The sequence below is a fragment of the Puntigrus tetrazona genome, chromosome 13, assembly GCF_018831695.1.
Source record: "Puntigrus tetrazona isolate hp1 chromosome 13, ASM1883169v1, whole genome shotgun sequence".
Taxonomy (NCBI): Eukaryota; Metazoa; Chordata; class Actinopteri; order Cypriniformes; family Cyprinidae; genus Puntigrus; species Puntigrus tetrazona.
This window is the reverse complement of record NC_056711.1, coordinates 5904479-5919760: the sequence shown is the minus strand read 5'-3', so window position 1 is coordinate 5919760 and position 15282 is coordinate 5904479. Positions and strand designations below refer to the sequence as shown.

The window sequence follows — 15282 nt, the reverse complement described above, 5'->3', positions numbered from 1 at the left end:
TTTTTTGGTAAAACAATCAAATTTTTAGCCAGGCAGAAAATTAATTCCAGTGCTTTAGTTCTTGAAACAGTTACAGTACTTTAGACTAGTATTGAGTGTATATTAAGATTGTCTCAAACTTTCTGGTGTAGAAGTTGAGTGGAGATGACTTGATTCTCATTTGCATATAGTGATGATGCACCGAATGCTGTAAGATAGGGAAAAAAGTTGTAACTTTTTTTCCTTGTATGATTAACCTGAAATAGAAAAAAGGTAGAAATGTACCATTGTCAGTTTTCATGAGGTTGACAGCATCATTGATCTGCTCCAGATCCATTTTGTGGAGTTATGAACTCGTCAAGCATTATTTTGCCAGTCATGTATTCATTAACCAGTTTTGGAAGAGAATCCTTGATCTTAAAACCTTTCTCCACATAAAGAACAATTAATACTTGCACAGACATGTACTCTAAAAACCATAGAAAGCATTAACTGACAGCTGCTTTACCTCCAAATAGGGTTCCCTTCCAGGTTTTACCATTTATAAGTTGACTCAGTTGTGCAGAAAAGTCTACATCAGTATAGCCAACCAAAACACTCACACCCCATCCTTTAATACATGACTCAGTGCACAGCTCTCTGAGATCAAAACACATTAAACTCACACACAGAAGAATTTACAAGTACTGAGAGCTTTTAAACAAGTAAGTAAATACATGCACTCTCTTACAGTTATCAAAGCAAGGCTCACACACTCTGAGAAATCCAATTCTCCATTGGTAAGTTCTGCCAAAAGTAATTTCCAGAGATGGGTTTATTATATGCCCCTCTGGTTCAGGAAAACTGTAGGTGCACCAAAGACCTTGCCTTCAAACTTCTCTTCTCATTAATGTCCACAGCAAAGATACGGGAGGGCTCCGCGCGACAGCCCACGACTGCAGCCAGTCCTCATCGTGCCTCAGTCCAAATGCCACTGCACACACTGAGCCTGGTGCAGACCTTCACACAAACACAAATCAATTGCTAGTGGTAAAGTATGTAAACGGTTTTTCCATATACTGATGAAACTGTGTAATTTTTACATATTGTTCACTTTACATGCAAAGTCCATGCTTTTGATCATCTATACAAACCCCAGCTGTGTTGACAGCAGCTCCATAACCGTGGACGTCACAGTCGAGCATACACTCTGGCTCTAGTAAAAATGTCATTAATTTTGATCAAATAAATCTTGTTGATGTGATTTATGTACTCAGAAAAGGTACTCGGTGCCTGTGAACTGCAGGATGGTCACTACTGGGTGAACGTAAGCTGTGGATACGACATTAAATCGACAAAGTGATAATTCCATTCTGACAAAAAGAAAACTTTGTAAGGTTTCAGAAACAGAAGGATGAATTAAATATGTTGTTTGTATTTTCACCAGTTATACTACACAAGTTTGTTTTTGACTTTGCAGAACTCTGCACTCTCCACATTGAGCAACCTAAGACTGATAACCTTTATCAATTGTTCACTACAATACACAGAGATGTTTTTAAAATTTAAAATCTGTCATCATTTATTTATGCTTACTCATCATGTACAGAATGATAATCAGGGAAACTAAGTAAAACTAGGTGGTAGGAATAGCCAGAGAGAAAACCCTTCCCAAAAATGCATCCCAAGCCCTAACAGCACTACCAAGGAGGGGGCTGCAGATTGGTGAAGGACTGGAACAGGGCGGGAGACGAAGGAGGGCTGACAGACCGAGTAGTTGGAGGAACAGAACTCTCTCTGGGCTTGATTGGAATAGGGGCCCTCAAATTCAGCTTGGGGCTAGAGCCATCTCTCAACTCTAGATCAAGAAGGCGACACTGAATAAACTTAGGGCCAGAGCCAACACTTGAGCAGGACTTGTGGGTTTCAAAACTGGACACAGACTCCAACATCTTATGTCCAAAACGCCACCTCAACCACAAAGTGATGCAGTATCAGCACTTGCATGTGTGCTCTCTGTTAGTGGAGAAAACCGCCTCCTTCAGTCTGTGATGTCACGGAGGGTTTCTATGAGGAAGGGCGTAACGTTAAACTGCTGCCCAGGTTAGTGCAGTGTGAGGCAAAGAAATAAAGGAAATGTCCTGCCTCGCTGAAAAGCACACATAAATTATATGGGCGTTAATATGTTTCTAGCATTGAACATTTTGCAGTAGTTTCCTGTGAACTACATAAATCAAGTGAGGCACACACGTTTCCTCAGCCTACAGTTTGGCACAGAAACTGCTGTGTGAGGTAGAATACATTTCATTCATTACTGGCAACGTACATCCTGGAATAATGAATGTAGGGGCGCATCTCCTGTCCAGGGAATCTCAATATGGAGAATAGAAAACTCCATCCTCAGGTAGAAGAGCTTAGAAGTAGTTTTTCATTGTCAAGGCGCGTTGTCTTACAAATGACTTTGGCATGCCATGGGAATCGATAATAGCACTATAGTTCAACACCTGCTTGTATGCAGTTTATGAGAGGCATTGAATAGAAGCGTGTGGCAAGCTGGGCTTTATTGGGATTTACAGGAAAGATGTGTTACAGAGCCAAGGCTGGCTCATTGTGTCCTAAGTGTGTAAAAAAATATATAAATAAATAAAAGCACTTACAGAGGTTTTGTTTTTCATATGTCTATTGTAGTAGCATAAAGAGATATATGAAAAAATGGGGTAGAAACCATCGCGCAGTGAGGCGTGACTCCAGCATCACTGTCGTGCGCATTGGTCTGTCAATTGGCAGCCTTGTGAACTTTGGTGCCCCAGGATTTTCCAAGCCTAAGGTGTTTCCTAATTTTATAACAGAACCAGGATTATGTTACTTAGGTAATGTGCCATACTGGTAACTTTCTGGTTGGGCTCTGCACTCCAACTCTAGTCTCATCTGGAAGCACGCAAGAATATGACTACCCAGATCACCAGATGGAAAAAACACTCAGAACTCCCTCTTACATATCACTCCAAAGGCAGGAAAGAAGAGAATCCTAGCTCATCTTTGTTTTTGGTCTTGTTCATTTCTGAACAAAAATGTTCTTTTGAGCCGGGTTTCAGGGGAAGGTCAGCCTAAGCTGATACACAAACTGAACTTAGTTCCAGATTGATGATATAGGCTTCTACAGTTAAAGCTATATGTCCAACTCCAAAATAAATTAACCAGTTCAAGACACTGTCTGCTTGCCCAGATTACAGAGACTCCAACAAGTTTGCTGAGGATTACCAAGACTTGGAGAAGTGAGCTGGACGGGCTAAAGTAAGCCTGGAGGCTAGTACTGGAAATATGCTTATGATCGTTAATAATGAAAATTTTACTAAAACCTGCAAAACCTTTTAGTTTGTTTGCCTCAATCTTAATCAAACCTTGCATCACTAGTAAGGAACGCACAAAGACAGGGAATGCAATAACACCAAACATACCCAATACAAGACAGGCCTTAAAATGTGGAGATAAATAATCAACACAGGAAGAGAATGATAACTAGTAACCATGGAAACTAGGCCAAAGATGAAAGAACAGAAACATGGGGAAACTAACCTAAAACAGAACATAAATGTGACATAATTTTTCACGATTCAGTTGATGATGTGACCTATTATAAGTTGATTCATTCATGTGGAGAATGCCCAAGAAACTGGAGTGGCTGGGGAAATTGTGTAAACATGATCGTCTTGGTTGAACTATACTTTTGAAGTAGAAATAAAGACATTTTAGTTTGTGACCTGGTTTGAACTCAGTGACTCCAGGTCCTACACTCTCCACTACACTAGCACCCCCATGTCCCAGGACAGTGGGAAAACCTCTTGTTCTTCCCTTCAAACAGGTGGAAAATCTCATGGTACAGACTTGAAGCTACAATCTAAAGGATGGGAAATTGTTTTTACCAAAATGTTAATGTGTTGCATGCTTAACAACTGGTTTTGATTTAGTTCTTTGATTTATGATAACTTTCTATGACACATTTCCACCTTAATCTGCATTTCTCCTTCCTGAGTGTGGGCTTGACTTCTACTTCCTCTATTACAGAGGTGCATTGGGTTCCCAGGCAACAGCCGCTCATTTAATCACCTTTAGCACATGTAAAAGAACTCTGTATTATGTTTGATAGATGTTAAATGGCTAACTACAGACATAAATGCTGCGCCTGGAGTGTCTCCGTGTATGATCTCTGCCTTAGGATCATTGATCAAATCTGTGATTTCACTATCACTAAAGATAAATTTTTAACTCCAGTGAAACTGTACATGTAGTATCAATTTGATGATAAAACTAGAAAAAATCGCTCTTATTTTCAAGAAATTATTTTTATACATTAAATTAATTTGGATGTGTATCCAAACCTTTTCATGTAGTCTTTTTGTATATTATTTATATTTATATGAATAGTTTATTCTTGTGATTATAGTTAAATATAATGAACTATAAAGAAGTGCAATTAATTGTGTATCATAATACACATGTGCATGAGCATGTAATACAAGACACTGACCTTGGATTATTTTTCATCACTTTAACTTTCATTTGTTCACGATTACGATGTAAATAATTCAAATTCAAATAATCTATTTTGCATTAGGGCCTACTGATTAGTTGTAATAAAAAATAAACTTAGTGTAGATGTTCTCACTTTGTAATTAGTTTCCTTATGCAACACAGGTCATTGTAAATTAATTCATATGGATTGTGTCGCATTAAAAATGCACAACTGCTCCCAGCACAAAATGAAAAGAGACCCAGAAGACAAGTTTTACGTAAACCTTCCTGCAGTGGCCATTTCGATGTAGCTGTTTTGCAGAGATAATTAGTACAACACAGAGATTATCTGTGCCTGCTCTTACAATCTCTCTCTCTCTCTCTCACACACACACACACATACACACATACACACACATACATGCTGCATTTAGGGTTTGTGGGGACTCACAGGCATAATGGTTTTCTATACTGTACAAACTGTATTTTCTGTTGCTCTACTTGAAACTCACACTAATCCTCTACTCCGCATAGAACATTTCTGCATTTTGTAGATTTAAAAAAAAAAACACAATTTAGTATGTTTTAAGTCTTGATATTGGGGACATTGGCAGTGTCCTCATAAACTACATTCAAATTTAATATTACTCTGTCATACCTATGTCATTACACAAATGTGTAAAAATTAATAGAATGGTTATTATTCTTGGTATATTTCTGAAGATAAGGGGAGTAATAAGTATAAGGTGACTTGTGTAATTGTTTGAGAGCACAACACTTTAACTGGGCAAATGAACTGTGTACCTTATAGTTTGATAGACTAATAAAACATACAAAAAGAACGCACAGATGCAAATTCTTTTTCATCATTTTGCAGAGTTAAAGCTAATTTTGCAGATTTTTTGGCAGAATATATATCTTAATTCAAACTTATGAATTGATGATTTACGATATTCCAACTCTATTAACTATTTGTTTAATTAAGGACTTTTTGAGATAAGCTTTTTGAACACAATTTAAATCCATAGAGATATGAATGAATTTTGTAGTGTTGCTCAAGAGATTAACACACCAATTATTGATGCTGTTTGCTTATCATCTAAATGCAAGTAATCAGAATTAAAGCACATCCAAGCAAAACCCAAAAATCTATTTTTTAGACTACATGTGAATTTGACATTATACTCTTGGGCTAGGTGATGTACACAAGAGCACAAATGAAGGCAGCCATCCCCAAAGCATTTAGGTAAGACCTGTTCTCACACCTACACTTTCTCAAGAAAACGCACAAGAGCACTTGTTTAAACACACTTGGCAACTCTAGTGCCCATTTGTGTTTCCACTCCAGAGAGCATCAAAGCCTATTTTGAGCAGGTAGCCAATCACAGACATAGATGGACTTCCTGCACACTCTCTTAACTTCGGGCCATTGCAACTGCAATATCAACAAAGAAAGTATAGACATGATAAATAAGACCAATTGTGCAGGAAAAGATGGATTATAATGGAAATTTTGTGAGACTGAGATGAACTTGCTATTGATAGTTTTAGTACGATAAAGGATGCATTGTGTGCCCTCTCTGTGATACATGCAGTTAATCTTGTAGAAATGGAATAAAAGCTGTAAGTTTTATTATGTGGCCAATGGCCACATAGTGTCGTCCTGGACTCTTTGTCGGCAGCTCGTCGTGTGCCATGTGCCCTGTGCTCTGCCTTTAGTTCGTTAATTGTCATTGTCATCAGCTGTGTGAAGACCTAGTCATTTAACCTGGTGTATTTAAGTCCTGTGTTTTCAGTTCCGTTGGTCCGACCGCATCCTTTATATGCGCGTGATTTTGTTCCTGTCTATCTGCCCGCCCGCTTGTATGTATATTGTTTATTTCATCCCCACGTGGGATTAAATACTTTATTTTCACTTATACGCGTTGTTTGCTCTCCTGCCTATCACACGCGTGAGCAGAAGATCGCACCGTACAAAAGTACAAGTTTAGCGGCGATTATTTCTTTATTGGTTTTCTGGCGTGGCCCTGCATCAGCATCTTGAATTTCATCCTCTGCGAGCAGGGGATTGCTCTCCTGGCGAATATATCGCGCCATTCCTCCACCTGGCCAACGATTCTCCGTTACTCCGGATAGCTTTCGTGCGGAATCTACCTGCGCACCAAACGTTTCCAATCGGTGGGGCGCATGTCCGAGCGGTCCTCGAGAGAGCATCGCCGCCGCGTCGAGGGTGCTGTGGCTGTAACTGTCGAGGACTGCACCGAGACAACGACACCAGCTCCACTCAGGATCCAGAGCCCAGCCTATCCTCCACCGGGCATGGTCGAGCTCCTGTGCCTGGAGCCTCTTACCGCCGACACGGGGCGGAGTTTCCAGCGTAACCACGGACCTGACGCCAGAGAGCCGCATCGCCGTGGAGTGAATAGACCTGCAGCCGCAGTATCAGACCAGGAAAGCGAGCTACGCAACGGAGCTCACCACGGAGCCAGCAGATCGCGGCGAGAGCCGCGAGTGGAGCTCCGCCCACGTACATCGGGCCGAGTGGTGAGCTGATTCTCACCGCAGGGGGCGGCGGACTGGAAGAACTTTTCCATTGCTCCGCGGGCCGCGCGCTTCCCGCCTCTGCGTTCAGCGCGCTGCGGCGCTTCCGTCCCGCCTGCTACCGCGCGCCCCGCAAGGTGTCGCGCTGCGGCGCCTTCCGGCCCGCGCTGCGGCGCCTTCCATGCTCGCCGCGCGCCTCTGGGTGCTCGCGCTCGCGCCTCTCCCGCGCCCGCGCTCGGCGCCCAGTTTTCCTCCTCCCATCTGGTCATAGCGCCACCGCGGATCCCAGCGCAGCCCCCGCGCTCACCTCGTCATCGCCATCCAGAGCTCGCCACGGTCTGCCGGTCTCCATCGCTGTCGCAGGCCGGCGGACCTCGCCGGCCGCCCTGCCTTCTGAGACCTGACTCCTCTCGGCTCAGAGACCTGGGTCGGCCTCTGGGCCTGAAGCTCCTCTTCTCCACGGTAACTAGCTACTGGCTTCATTAGGCTCCATCGTCCCTCCGCCGGCTTCTGGTCTGTCGCTCCATCATCCGCCGCTCGGGATTCCTCTCTCCCAAGCCCACCTCGTCCCTCTGTCCCACCGCCTCGCCTTCCTCCGCTTCACCTCAGTCCCTAATCGCTCTGGCTCCGCCCGCGCCCTTCCTGTCCCCGCCTCCGCAGCCAGTCGCTGCCCGCGGGCGCCGCTCTTTGGACCCCAGCGCCGGGACACCCTGGCTTCGGCTCCGCTCCCGCCAGTCTCTCCACCACCTGTTCTCATACAGTCGGGCCGGCCTCGAAGGAGTCGGATGGCTGCCTCCTCCAGCGGCTCCTCCTCCGCTGGCTCCATCGCGGACCACCATAGCTGCCTGGATTCTCCTGCCCGACTCCTCCTGTCTCTCCTGGCTCCCCTGTCTGTTCCTCCCGACTGTCTGTCTACTCTCCTGGGGGCCTCCACCAGAACCTCCTCCCCAAGACCCGGCATCCCCACCTTGGTCACTGAGCTTTTGTTCTCTTATAAAAGTGCGACGACCTTCCGGGAGTGGGGTAAATGCCGCCTCTGGACTCTTTGTTTATGTTTTTGTCGTGCTGCGTGCTCTGTGTGCCTGCCTTAGTTCGGCACTGTCATTAAGCCATCAGCTGTGTAGTTAATTTAGTCATTTAACCCGTATTTAAGTCCGTGGTTTTCAGTTCCGCTTGGTCCGATCGCGTCTTATATGCGCAGGATTTGGTTCCGCCTCTATCTGCCTGCCCGGCTTGTATGTATATTGTTTATTTCATCCTGAAGTGGATTAAAAATAAGTTTATTTTCATTTATAGTCTTTGGTCTGCTCTCGTGCCTATCAAGCAATCTGGGTGACACATAGACCTACTTAAACACAGCAGTTTAAATCCTCATATAAATGCCTTTGATTCCTTTTGTAAAATGCAAATGCACATACAATATGGAAAATAGGGAGAGCAGTGTGATTTGAGTTTATCTGGTTGAGCACTTCTTTGTTTCTTGCAACTCAACTAAAATTGGTGACGCTGACCAATGGAATATAAAGAGAGTTATCAATTTTACCTACACTGTGATGGAGAGAGGCAATGGGATAAATTGCATATACAACATGCACCATGTCCTAAAATGTATACATATTGTTGTACCATTACTGTTAAGGGCTCGCTTTAACATGCCTTAAGGGAAATAATGCCCAACTCTGCCCTGTTCTCCCCTATAATTAGTCTGAATTGATGTGTACTGATCAATGTAAATGCATAATGATGACAGAACAATATTTTTATCGGTTATTTGCAATAATTATTAGAAATTATTTGTAAAAAGTAATGACTTCAAATTTGCAGTTCTCTCACTGTGCTGTGCGAAGTGATTTGTTTTGCATCACTGCAACGATGATAACACAGTCCTAGTTATTTTGAAATACCAGCTATGTAAAACACAAACAAACTCTGGAATCAAATGCTGGTACACGCCAGAATACCATGTTTATTCGATTTGATGTACACTGCTAATGATCTTTAGGAGGATGGACTTGCACAGAGGATATCTCTGGTTGTGATCTAAATCTAACTTGTTTTGCTTTGTTTCTAGTGAAGCTTGGTATCTGCTATTGTGGTACGGAGTTGTTGTGGTATCTACAACCTGTTCCATACAGCACCAAATGTACAGCACTATACCAGTGGGTACATCTTGAGTCAAAAAAGATACAGTTTGAATAAGGCGCATTGCACACTGTGATGTAATCTGAAACTGCAGAGAGTGCAAACACTATTGCTTAAAGGTCCTTGTTTATGCATTTTGCCAGAGCAAAGTAGTAATAACAATGGCCATTCTAGAAATGTAATTACGTGGTGAAAAGAGGGGTGATATGAGGACTTTTGAAAGTTGTGCTATCACAGTTCTTGTGGATTTTTGGCCCACATACACAGTGATTTCATGGCATGACTATTGTAAGTAATCGTTTTAAAAATTATGATTAAAAATGAGTAGAACACTGCCATGTCGGCTGTGTGGAGGTCTGTCCTGCCTCTGCTTCAGTGGGTTTGTGGCGTCTTGGCCTGTTGCAGTGTAACGTACAAACTCTCCAAATCGTATCAAATCAAGACTAAAAGATGACAGGCCTTCATGATAAGAGTGCCTCATATGATTGCACATTGCACAAATGTTTTTCGTGAACTCCTACCAGCATTTATAAGGCCCACTCAAATCTATCTGCCTGAGAGAGAATGTCTGTGAACACTAAGGGAAACATTAGTTATAGGCTACAAATGGTTTAATTATTTTTTGATCGTTGCCACTTAAAGAGCAAATGTGGAAAGCCTGATGAGTTCTCTTTGTTGGTTTAATGCATCTCATAAAATATAATGATTTTTTAATTATTTTGCAGTTTGCAAGCTCATTTTAATTTTTATATTTTTACTTTTATTTGACCTATTTGGCCTGTTTTCTGCAGTCATCCAAGAGGTTCATCTGTACTGAATTATTTTTGCTGCTTTTCGTGTATTTTATCTTTTAGCTAGACAGAACTGGAGTAAGATCTATACTCGTTTTAGCTACACTTTTCAGAAATAGTTTCTAGCATTTTAAACTGGTATTGAAATGTTCGCCTTAGGCTGAGCAATCTATTTCATTTAGTCTACCTAAATTGATTTTTTAGAAGAGTCTAGAAAAATGCAAGTTGAAACTACAACTGACCAGCCAAATGGACAGATATGAAGAAAGTAGCTGTGAAAGACATAATGCTAAGTACTTAGTGCTTATTTGGGTTTTGGCTCTGCCGCATATGCAGCTGCACCTTCTAGTGCTTTCCCAACAACATTCCATGATGGTTATGTAAGCAAGACAAATGCTGAAAGTCTCACTCAGAGGAGAGAAATTTCTATGATGTTGACGGCTTCATAAATTGCTATACAAACTACTTCAAATGATTTACATGCTTGTCTTGTCTTTTATTTGCACAGATAACATTTTCTTTGCAAAACTTTTCAGAAGCATTTTCCTTTGCAAACGAATAGAACTGCTTTTTATGTTAAAACATTAATGTTTACATGCACGCAGAATCACTTAATAAAGCAGAGGGCTCAATATGCTATTAAAGAGGATCTCTTGAATGCACCAGCTACTGCTCAATACTGCAAAGAGGGTGAAGGAATGTTGAATATAACTGGCCGAAACTGGGTTAAAGACGATAGCTTCATTTGGATATATTCAGGATGCATCAATGCTGCAAGAAAGGGAAACAAAGATTAGGACTTTACTATTTTACAATATTCAATTCTCAAATACAATTGTAGATGTGATTGACAAAATATACCAGTCTCCAGTCTCTAAGTGAGGTTGATGGCATCGTTGATCTGCTCCAGACTCCATTTTTTGTGAGTTATGAAATCTACCGGCTTTATTTTACGGCTATGTAGTCAAACTAGGCGTTTGAAACAGATTCCTTGTTTTAAAACCTTAGAGTACAACAAGAAATCAATGTACTGTGTGCACAAGCATGCACTCAAGTTCTTTCTCTCAAAGCATTAACTGCCAGCTTAAATAATACTCAAACAGAGATCCTTTCTCTCTAGGTTTTCCAGATATAAGCTTGAATACAGAGAATTCCTTTACATCAGTCCAGCCAACCATAACACTCAATTCCCAACCTTTTAACACATGACTCCAGCAGCAGTCCTCTGAGGTCAGCCATAAGGCAATTCACATACTCACACATAGAACTGGTGCTTTAAACAAGTAGTAAATAACGTACCCTCTACAAATGTCAGGCAGTCTTACCATTACTCAGTGTTACCCACACACTGGAGTGGAGAAATCCCACCTCCATTGGTGTCTCTGCAGCACTTCAAAGGTGGGTTTATTATATGCCTCTGATTCAGAAATCAGGCACCACAAAGACCTTTGCCTTCAAACTTCTTCATTAATGTCCACAGAAAGATACGAGGCTCCTGGCGTTTTTGCAGCCTCCCATGACTGCAGCTTTTTTAGTCTCACTGCACCCAGTCCAAACACTGCACACACTGAGCCTGGTGTGACCTTCCATACAAACACACATGAACGGCTGTAAAGCATCTTGTCATTCACTCTTTTCAAGTTTACAAAACCACTTGATATTTCTACTTCATATAGTATATTAGGGGTGTAACGGCCATACATATTGTTTATTGTACAATCTATGGTCATTTTCCATTTCATCAAAGTGATCATCCTTACTAATTCTGTTAGTGTGGGCTGGAGCGCCAGAGTACTGTCATTATTTAGTCTTTGGAACAGAATGTAATTTTTCATTATCTTCCCGCCGGGATGTTCTCATGATAAGATCGCAGCAAGATGTGTGACAGATCTACAGGCATGGAAGGGGCCAGCAAATACCTTAAAAACAGTTTTATGTATATTAGTTTTTTGATATTAAGATGTTTTAAAAATATTTTAAATACAAATGTATGTTTATTTGCAATAGTTATGGCACAATAATAAAAAGACATTTATGACATTAAAGCAGTGACATCCGCTGACATCTGCCTTTCGCCAGAGAAGCATTGATCTTAAGATAAATGAGGAAATTACATCACCTTTGACAAGTGCTATAAGCCACTATTATCTATAGGCCACTATTGCAGTTTGCTTTAGGGTCATTGTCCTGTTGGAAGATGCACTTTCTGTCCAGTCTGAAGAGGTTCTGGTGCTGAACTAGGTTTCATTAAGGCTATCTCTATATTTTGCTGCAATAAGTGTTTTTCTAATTTACGACTTCAGTCCTTGTAGCTGAAAAAAAACAGCCCTGCTGCATTATAATAAGGCTGGTATAAGCACTCTTGGGGATAGTGTCGTAATGTTATAAAATAAAGCTGGTCTCCTCTAGACATGATGTTTAGAATTAAGGTTTACTGGGGACCAGAAAATCTGTTTCTATTGTTTTTTTTCTGTGTCTTAACTGATTGAGTCTTGTCACATCGCCTAAAGCACAAATTGTGTAGTAATGCAGTGAGGCTTGTCCTCCTGTATATTTATCTCATTCCACATATGATCATGGAGCTCAACTAGAGTCACCATCAGCTTCTTGGTCACCAATCTAACCACAAAGCTCTTTCTCCATCAATTGATCATTTTGGCCAGAAACCAGGGGCCTCATTTATAAAATGTTGCACAGAAACCATCTTATGATCATTTATCGCATAAGTGTACATTGATTCAAAGAATTAACAAACAGAAAAACACACATAATAATTTAGGACAGCAGCTGTAAGAAATGCTTATACTTTCAAAAACCTGAAAACCTGAAATGCTCGTAGGACAACAAAAGTGCATAATATCCGTTTAGACTCCTAATGCGACACTCAAGTACTATATTCACAAAGACAGTTTTTAAAATATGAGCTCTGTGTGGATTTAATCATACTTTACTTCCAATTGAATTTGCAACAAGTTAACTTAATTCAAGTGTAGTAACATTTTCTAGCAATACGTAAACGCTCCTGGAGCTAAATTGTCCCAGATAGGAGTATGAATACTTGGTGTAATTGAACTGCTTTAGTTTTTAATATTTAATACATTTGCAAATATGTTTAAAAATGCTTTTTTTTGCTTTACAGTTGTGGTGTAAGCATGTAGATTGATGTGGTAAAAGAAGCAACATAACAAAATGTGGGGAAAATACCTTGCAAAGCACTGTGTGTAAAGAATTCAAAAGTCCAAATGTGTGAAACATCGAGGCAGCTGCCTTGAAATGAGAAACTTCTATAAATGAGCACTGAACTCGTGAGTTAATGATAAGATAATACTTTTATTAAACCGGTAAACATATTATTAAAATAATAATGAGGACAATTAAAATAACTAAAAAAACTATTTTTAATTTGTTTACCTGCATTTCTCATAACTACTAACTGATGTAAACTAACTACATTAGAATGTAATGTAATTGAAAACAAGTTACTCAATAATATTATTTTTTGTTTATTCTTCAGCTGTATAGCACAGCTGAGATAAAACATTAAACTCTTTATTTTGTAAAAACATTCATTCAAGTGTGACTTGGCGTCCACATACTTCTGTGAGAGCACAACATCTATACGCACTCCAGCTGTGTTGACAGCAGCTCCATAACTGGTGGAGAGCGCAGCCGAGCAGATGCCACGCGCTCGAGTGGGGCATCATGATGAATCTTGGCTACAGCTAATCTGGTTGATGACGGTGTACTCAGAAAAGTGTACCGGTGCCCATGAACTGCAGAATAGTCGCCACAGGTGAATGTGCTGTGGATCAGACATACGTCGCGATATTTACTTCGACCTTCTCAAGAAAAAAGATACATTGGCAAAAAGGTCAACTAAACACAACGTAAAAGCTGTTGTTTGCATTTACCAGCTGCAGTCACACAGGTTTGTTTCTTGACACTTGCAGAACCTGCACTTCCACACTGAGAGGAAGAGTGGAATGACCTTACCACCTGTTCACAGAACACACACAGGCTGCTTTTTACAGAGGTCACAGTTTCATTCATGAATCTGTGTCTAGAGACATTGAGGGTGAGTACTGATTTTCATTTTGAGCGAACTGTCCTTTTCAGGAAGAAATACAGGCTCGGAGATGCATGAGAATATAGCTTCAATAGCTTTAGTTTGTGACCTGGTTTTGAACTCAGTGACTCCAGGTCCCACACTCTCCACCACACCAGCCTCTGCGCCCAGGACAGTGGGAAACTCTGTCCTTGCCTCAAACAGGTGGTAAAGTACGGTGTGGCAACACCTGTAGCTACAACCTTGAAACAGTGAGAAAACACGTCAATCAATAGCAGCAAAAATACTATGCAATTTGGACACATGGGATTTCCGCCTTTAATTCGTATTCTTCCTTTGGGAGGTGGGGCGACTTCATTTCCATCATCGGGCACATTGGGCTCCCAGCAACAGCAGCCTGGCATTTAATCACCTTCAGCACAGAAGAATCCCGGGTTCAGTATGTTTTATAGATATTTACTGTTGACTACAGATGTTTATATAAGGCAGTGCTGGAGCGATCGCACAGATCTGCGCTCCAACAGTAGTTGGAGGTTGTCCAGTTGTTTATTAGTCACGAAACATTAAACATCTGTTTTTAGAGCCACAATATCTGTGATTCATTAACTAAAGGTAAATATTAATCTAGTGAAATTGGTAAATACATTTTTTGTAGTTGTAGTCAGTTTCATTATATATCCTTTTATATACACACAAATCTTATATATATATATATATATATATATATATATATATATATATATATATATATATATATTGCATTAGCTATATTTCTAAAGGCTTATAAGCCAATTGTACTGTAATAATTATATTATACAATAAGCTTATCGCATTCAACATACAGACATTTAAGACGTTTTTTTGGCTTATATTCTTTTTTTAAGCGTAAGTTATACTCGTACATAGCATCACATAATTTCATACCATTCTTGAGTCTATTCAGTACACACTAAATTTAGGGTTTTTAAGATGTCTTTGCACTGTAAACCATTGTCATCAATAGATCAGCTGAAAGCCGTTTCTAACTCTCTGTTAAAGTCGTATTAAAAATGCATTAACTGGCTCTGCAGCAAGAAATGAAAAGAGGCCAAAAGATGTGGTTTACGAACCTTCCTGCAGTGGCCATTTCTCGATGTAGTCGTTCTGCTTGATGAATGCAAAGAGAGGCAGAGATTCTTTGGTGCTGGTTTTATAATGGCTGGGTATTATGGATGAAGCTAACTTCTCCTTCTCTCTCTCTCTCTCTCTTTCTCTCTCTTCTTTTACTGAACA

At 40.7% G+C, this 15282-nt stretch overlaps 1 pseudogene; it reads right to left on the bottom strand.

Moving 5' to 3' along the window:
- Positions 1-113: 113 nt before the first annotated feature.
- Positions 114-15152, bottom strand: LOC122356804 (annotated as a pseudogene).
- Between the last annotated feature and the right edge of the window lie 130 nt (positions 15153-15282).